Below are 8,295 nucleotides of genomic sequence, written 5' to 3'. Positions count from 1 at the left end.
AAAAAATACATTGTTCCCCAGTAAGGTTAAAAAAAAAAAAAGGAATTTGTTTCTGTAGACCTTTGAGAATACACTGAGTTCTCACACTTTTCTTTCTTTCTTTCTTTCTTTTTTTTTTAAAAGATTTTATTGGGGAATCGGGGAAGGGGAACAGACAAGTTGCTGTCCTTTTGTTTTTCAGTCTAGTTGTGGAGGATGTCGCTTCACTGGCCCATGTTGGTATTATCATTGTGCTCTTCCCGGGTGAGGCAGATCGGTCCCGGCCACTGGACAGCAGCTCACGGCGGCTCTTGGCAGCTCATGCCAGCTGCCAGCCACTCATGGTAGCTCACGGCAGCCCACTGCAGCAGGGGCTGCAGCCTACGCCGTTCCCGGTGACTCAAGGCAGCCCAGCTCCAGGTTGAGCTGTTGTTCACCATCCTAGCTGTAGAGGGCGCAGCGTCACTGGCCCTCATGTGGGATATGAACCAGGGCCCTGCTGCTCCAAGCTGGCATCCCAAGCCAACTCTTAACCAACACGCCACTCGGTTGGCCCTCTCACACTTTTCATCTGTGTCAGTCTGACAGGTGGAAAATGGCCCCGTGTTATTCCTTCCTCTCCCTCTCATCCATCTTTTTAACATATTGAAGTATAATTGGAGTACACTAAATTGCACACTTAAAATTTTTTAAATTTAATTTTCAATTACAGTTGACATACAATATTATATTAATCGCAGGTGTACAACATAATGATTAGACATTTTTATCCTTACAAAGTGATCACTCCGATAAGCCTAATACCCATCTGACACCATGCATAGTTGTTACAATTATTGATTATATCCCCTATGCTGTACTTTGTATCCCCATGACTGCTTTTACTAACCAGCAATTTCTACTTCTTAATCCCTTCACTTTTTTCACCCATCCTCCCAACCCCTTCCACCTGGCGACCATCAATTTGATCTCTGTATCTATGAGTTTGTTTCTGTTTTGTTTGTTCATTTGTTTAGATTCCACATATAAGGAATTGCATATATTTTAAACACACCCTACACACTGTTTTGAATGGGTGTAAATCTATGAAACCATGACTGCAATGAAGGTTAATTTGCATGTTCCAGAATTTTATTTTATTATTACTTTTGTTTGACAGATCCTGCCTCAGGTTTATTTATACAAATAACACAGGAAGACATCAGCCCCATCCAGACAGCAGCCCAGGGGTCACACCAGTCCTTCCGTCCTCCTATTGGCAGATAGAAGGCTCTACTCTGGAGCCTTTGTGGGGGCACCTTTGGGAGCTGGAGCCTGAGCTGGAGGCGGAGCTGAAGCTACAGTCATGGCTGGAGACTTGGTTCGAGCCTTGGCTTTGGACTTTGGCCAGCAGAGTCTGAGACCCTTGGCAATGAGAACGTTCCTCAAACTTGGGGTGAGCGATGTAGGCAAGTTGATTGAGCCTGTGGCTGCCGCCCTTTGGGAGCTTGAGCTTGACCTCCTTGGGCTTTATGAGGGCCTTGACGGCCTCAGCCCGTGCACTCATGGCCTTGGTGTTGTTGGCTTGCATCCTCTTCAGGCCCGTCTTGTTGTGCTTCTTGGCCAAGTGTATATTCCTCAGGAACTTGGGGTCCACCCCCTTAAGAGATTCATATCTTTGTGATAGGGTTTCTTTTTTTTTTTTTAGCTGAGCCATCCTGCTACCTGTTGGCAGCTCAGCGGCTGCTCAGCTCGGCCTGGACTCGAACCACTGTTGCTCAGCCGGCCCTTTTTTTTTTTTTTTTAAGATTTTTATTGGGGAATTGGGGGGATGGGAACAGTGCTGGGGAATTGGGGGAAGGGGAACAGACAAGTTGCTGTCTTTTTGTTCTTCAGTCTAGTTGTGGAGGACGTTGCTTCACTGGCCCAAGTTGGCACCATCATTGCGCTCTTCCCGGGCGAGGCAGATCAGTCGCCGGCTTCTAGATGGCCGCTCACTGCGGCTGCTGGCTGCTCACGCTAGCTGCTGGCTACATACTGTAGCCCACGGCAACCCACTGCCACAGGGGCTGCAGCCTACGCTGTCACTGGCGACTCACGGCAGCCCAGCTCCAGGTTGAGCTGTTGTTCAGCATCTTAGCTGTAGAGGGCAGTGTCACTGGCCCTCATATGTGGGATCCGAACTGGGGCCCTCTGGCGACCCAAGCCAGTTCTTAACCATCATGCCACTTGGCCGGCCCTCTTTGTGATAGGGTTTCTTGATGCCTTTTCTATGCCATTTTCGGGACTGGTTGTGTGTGGTGTGGTTCTTGGACTTGGACATGTGGGCACCAAAGCCTGTGGCTCCCAAAATGCCTGAGACTGGAAGCCAGAATTTTATATATAATCTTTGTGCTTGCTTCTGTCACTCAGTGTGATGATTCTGAAATTGCTCCATGTCAGTGCGTGTACATGTATCAATATTTCATTCCCTTTTATTGCTGAGTCTATTCCACTGTATGGCTGGACCACAGGTTGTTCACCTGCTGAACATTTGGGTAGTTTTCAGTTTAGAACTATTACAAATAAAGCTGCTACAAACTTTCACTTACAAGTCATTGTATGGACACCCGCTTTAATTTCTCTAAATATCTGTGAGTAGAATGGCTGGGTTGTAGGGTAATTCTATGTTTAACTTTAAGAAACTGCCAAACTATTTTCCACAGTGGCTGTACCACTTTGCATTCCCACCAGCAGTGCATCACCAACACTTGCTATTGTATGTCTTTCTAAGTTTGTCCATTCTAGTGGATGTTCGGTGGTATCTCATGGTGGTTTAGATTTGTATTTCCCTGATGACTAATGACATTGAGCATCTTTTCATATGCTTGTTAGCCATTCATATATCCTCTTTGGTGAAGTGTTCAAATCTTTTGCCCATTTTCTTTTTGAGTTGTTTTTCTTTTACCATTGAGTTGTAAGAGTTGTTTATATATTCTGGATACAGGTATTTTGTTTATTTAATATATGCATTGCAAATATTTTCTCCTGATGTCTTGCCTTTCTTTTTCCTCAGTGGTGTCTTTTGAAGAGCAAAATGATGAAGTGTAATTATCAACTTTTTCTAAGAAGACTGCCTACTCCAACTTTGTAAAGATTTGTTCTTATGTTTTTTTCTAGAAGTCTTAGACTTTTAGGTTTTACATTCAAGTCTGTGATCCATTTTAAGTTAATTTTGTGTATTGTGTTAGGTAAGGGTTAATGTTAATTGTTTTCCATATGATGGCCAGGTGTTCCAGTATCATTTGCCGAAAAGACTTTCCTTTCCTCCATTTAATTGCCTAAGTATTTGTGTCAAAAATCAACTGGCTATATTTATATGGGTCTATTACTCTCTATTCTGTTTTATTGCTCTATATGTCTGTCTTTTCACCAATACCAAATTATCTTAATTACTGTAGCTCTATGATAAGCCTAGAAATCAAGTAAAATAAGTCCTCTGACTTTTATCTTCTTTAAGAAATCACTTCGGGGCCGGCTGAGTGGCGCGTTGGTTAAGAGCTGGCTTGGGATGCCAGAGGGCCCCTGTTCGGATCCCACATATGAGGGCCAGTGACACTGCCCTCCACAGCTAAGATGCTGAACAACAGCTCGACCTGGAGCTGGGCTGCTGTGAGTCATTGGCGACGGCAGGTGGGTTGCCATGGGCTACCGTGTGTAGCCAGCAGCCAGCGTGAGTGGCCAGCAGCCGCACTGAGCGGCCGTCCAGAAGCCGGCGACTGATCTGCCTTGCCCAGGAAGAGCGCAATGATGGTGCCAACTTGGGCCAGTGAAGCAACATCCTCTACAACTAGACTGAAGAACAAAAGGATAGCAACTTGTCTGTTCCCCTTCCCCCAATTCCCCAATTAAAAAAAAAAAAAAAAGAAATCACTTCAGGGGCCGGCCGACTGGCACATTGGTTAAGAGTTGGCCTGGGATGCCAGCTCTGAGCAGCAGGGCCCCGGTTCAGATCCCACATGAGGGCCAGTGATGCTGCGCCCTCTATAGTTAAGATGGTGAACAACAGCTTGAACTGGAGCTGGGCTGCCGTGAGTCGCTGGTGGCAGCATAGGCTGCAGTAGGGCTGGCCGGCAGGTGGCGTGCATATTCATGAGCTGCCGTGAGCAGCCGTCCAATAGCCGGCGAGCGACTGCCTCATCCAGGAAGAGTGCAATGATAATACCAACATGGGCCAGTGAAGTGACGTCCTCCACAACTAGACTGAAGAACAAAAGGGCAGCAACTTGTCTGTTCCTCTTCCCCAATTCTACAACGCTGTTCCCCTCCCCCAATTCCCCAATAAAATCTTTAAAAAAAGCAAAAGAAAACAAGAAATCACTTTGGTTATTCTAGGTCCTTTGCAATTCTATACACATTTTAAAGTCAGTGCTAGTTTCTTAAAAAAAAAAAATATATATATATATATATACACACACACACACACACACACACACACACACACACACACACACACACACACACCTCCTGCTCAATTTAGATTGGAATTTCATTGACTCTGTAGACCAGTTTGGGGGAGAACTGACATCTTAACAACAGTGAGTGTTCTAACCTATGAACATTGTATCTTTCCATTTATTTATGTCTTCATGAATTTCTCTCTGCAATGTCTGTAGTTCTTAGTGAAGAGGTCTTAGACTTATTTTGTTAGATTTACTGTTAGCTATTTTATCTTTTTTGCTGCTGCAAAATGGGATTAAAATTTTTTTCCCCCAATTTTCAATTGTTCACTCACTGCTAGTATATAAGAATGTATAATATATAACAATGCAATATAATTTTGTCTATTAACTATTTGTTGATGCAAGAAACATCCGTCCAAACCTGTAGAGAAGTTTAATGAGTTTATTTGAGCCAAACTGATGACAATTGCCAGGAAGCAAAATCTCAACGGATTAAGAAAATGCTCTGGAGAATAGCAGTTTTGCAGTTTATTTTATACATTAGAATCAAAGGAGGAGACGTAAGGGGGGTTTACATGAAATCCATTGGTGATAGATTAAAGGGGTGGGAGAAAGGAAAACAGGGAAATCTCTGGGATCGGATAAAAAGTAAAATGGAGAAACACATACTTCTTTTACATTGGTGGGTACAGCATAGTTAACAATTGACATTTTACAGCATATACATATAGTACTTGGGGAACAAGATAACAGTGAGGGGTTCTGTAGTCTGGTGCTTTGGTGCAATGGGTTGTGCCCTGAGGGGTCTGGAAAAAGGTATTATTACTCTGACGTTCCAAGGGTGTTAACTTAGATGCAAAAAAAACAATAGACAGGCTCACTTAAGGTTAAGATTGACCTTTGTCAAGGAAGCTACAGGCCAAGGATGTGACTACCTGCCATGACCCACTGTTAGTTCAGAATTTCTATGTTCAGACCATCCTATGTGGTTGCTTTCAGTCTCTGAGTTTGTAGGGCCCGCCATGCTGGTCTCCCCAGAGCTTGTCAGGTTTAGTATGTGGCCCCTTTTTCATCCACATATTTAACCTGTGAACTTGCTAAATTGTTCTAGTAGTTGTCATAGATTTCCTTGTTGTTTTTTTTTACATAAACAATCATATCATCTGCAAATGGAGGTTTTCCTCTCTCCTTTCCAATCTTTACGACTTTTATTTATTTTTCTTGCCTTTTGGCAATGGCTATAACCTCCGGAACAATGTTGAATAGAAGCGATGAGAATGGATATCTTTGTCTTGTTCCCAGTCTCAGGAGGATACAATTCAGCCTTTCATATTAAGTGTATTATTACACTTAATTTTGGGGTGGATGCGCCTAATCAGTTTGAGGAAGTTCCCATTTATACCTAGTTTGCTAAGAAGTTTTTATTTTTGTTTTTTTTAATCATGACTAGATGTTGAATTTTGTCAAATCTTTCCTGCACCCATTGAAATGATTATATGGTTTCATGGTACTTTCGATTTGCATTTCTCCTATTATGAATGATGCTGAGCATCTTTTTTTGGGTTTAAGAGTCATTTGTGGGCCAGCCGGGTGGCTCAGTTGATTAGAGCATGAGCTTTGAGCAAAAGGGTCACTGGTTCGATTCCCACATGGGCCAGTGAACTGCACCCGAGCTGAGCTGCTGCTGAGCTGCCAATGGGCGGCCAGATGGCTCAGTTGGTGAGAGCATGTGTTCTTAACAACACGGTTGCCAGTTTGACTCCGGCATGGGATGGTGGGCTGCGCCCCCCAGCAACTAGATTGAAAGTAGTGACGGACTTGGAACTGAGCTGTGCCCTTCACAACTAAGATTGAAGGACAACAACTTGACTTGGAGCTGATGGGTCCTGGAAAACACAATGTTCCCTTCCCGAATTCCCCAACACTGTTCCCTTCCCCAGTTCCCCAATAAAATCTTAAAAAAAAGAGTCATTTGTACTTCATTTTCTGTGATTTCTGGGTTTGTAGCCTGCTGAATTACTGGCATTTTCTTATTACTGTCTAGGAGTCGCTTATATAACAAGGATAATTTATCCATGATATGAGTTCAACGTTTTACCCTTTTCCTTTGTTTATTCTTTGACTGTATTTATAGGATTTTTGCCAGCAGAAAATTTGGGGTGTTTGCATCACTGATGTTTCCAATTTGTTCTTGGGCAAGTCCTGGGCTTTGCCTCCCCAGAACCTCCTCATAGAGCTTTCATGTGCCCCTCTTGGGGGCTGAGGGTGCCACCTTTGTCCTGACCCTGTTCCCTTCCTGCTCATTCTCAAAATACCACAGTTGTCAGGGGCCTAGAGACTCCCTGTCCTTCCTGGAGGCAAGAGCTTCCATCTTAGGGCAAGAGATGGGAGTGTGTATATATTTGCATTTCTCTCTGCTGAAGCCACGGAGGAAATGAAAGAAAAATACTATGGCTACGCCCCCACATAGCACTTCCTGCCACAAGCCTGCTGTGGCTCCCACTGCGCTAAGGACACAACCCATACCCCTTCCTTTCACTCACAAGGCCCCACTGACGCCTCTAAATAAGTCTCGGCACACTGTGTCCCTGCCACCCTGCCCTTGTCAGGAACAATCCGACATTGTCCAGCCTCTCAGGCTTTGCCTGGGCTGTACCCTCTAATGGAACTCCTCACACCTTCACATCACTCTCTTGCTAATCCCACTTATCTTTGGATTTAAGTATAAAGTCACCTCCTCCAGGAAGCTTCCCAGACTCAGGTGTCTCTCCTAGCAGCCTGGTGTCCAGGGCCACTGGAACAGTTCATGGAAAATAGGTTTGTGAATTGTCATCTCTCCCATGTGACTGTCAACTCCACTAGTCAGGGACTGGGTCTGCTGTATTCCTTGCTGTGGCAATACTTGCACATAGGAGGTGCCCATTAAGCATCTGTGGGTGATTGAATTAAAGTCAACAAAATACATCCCCAAGCCATTTTAGGGCCAGGATTTATGATGAGATTTCAGAGATTAGAGTCCTCTAAAATATCTTCCCAAATTTCTTTCTGGGGTTGGTATCTTACTAAGGACACTGTCCCCGCCCCAAAAAACAAAACAAACAACAACCACCACCAGTCAATCAGACCCGCTCCTGCTGCCCATTCTGTGTTCTCCTCCCTCTCACCGCTTTTTGCACTGCCAGCTTTCTCTCTGCTCCTTAAACTGCTTAACTCAGTCCCACCTCAGGGTTTTTGTCCTTGAGGCGCCCTCCACCAGGAGAGCTCTTTTGCTCTGCCCCATGTCCCGGCTGGGTTGATCTTGGCTTCTGCACAGAGCTCCCCTGAGCCCTGGCCTGTGCCTGTCCTGTCAGCGGGTTTTCTTTGCTCTCCATAGTGATTAATTGCCCCTCTGCCATGCAGATGGTGAGGTGTGCCCATTGCTTGGTTGGTGCTGTTGCTAGGGCTGCGTGTACATAGGGCACCGTGCACCGAAGAAGGCCTCTGCCCTTCCCAGTGTCTCATGGGAGAAATACCTGGAGGAACTTGACCTTTGTCTGGGGCAACTTCCCAGCCTCCTTCCTGGGGAGACCCAAACCAGTTCCCTTTTCCAGGTGCAAAATTAATTCTTCCAGATGCCCAACCCACACATGCCACAGATGAGTAAACTGAGGCCCAGGGAGCAGGGGAGGGGAGGGGGGGATTGCCAGGGCCCCACAGAGAGTGAGTCTGGAGACTGCTGAGATCCCTATGTGATCTGAGCCCTCCTCTGTGCTGTCACCCCTTCTCTTAGGTCTGGGGTCTCCAGCAGCCTGTTGAACAGGGCCACTGCTGTGCAGGCTTCCGGAACTTTCTGCCCCTCCCCAGCTGGGCCCTCTCGCCTCCCCGCCCCCGTCCCCCACAAGGCCATGACTTTCGG

General features: G+C 45.5%; 1 pseudogene; it reads right to left on the bottom strand.

Moving 5' to 3' along the window:
• Positions 1–1,251: 1,251 nt before the first annotated feature.
• On the bottom strand, positions 1,252–2,281 carry LOC109382412 (60S ribosomal protein L29-like; annotated as a pseudogene).
• Positions 2,282–8,295: the final 6,014 nt, after the last annotated feature.

The sequence above is a fragment of the Hipposideros armiger genome, unplaced genomic scaffold, assembly GCF_001890085.2.
Source record: "Hipposideros armiger isolate ML-2016 unplaced genomic scaffold, ASM189008v1 scaffold_64, whole genome shotgun sequence".
NCBI classification, from domain to species: Eukaryota; Metazoa; Chordata; class Mammalia; order Chiroptera; family Hipposideridae; genus Hipposideros; species Hipposideros armiger.
Note: the sequence above shows the minus strand (reverse complement) of the source record. Positions and strands in the feature narration are given on the sequence as shown.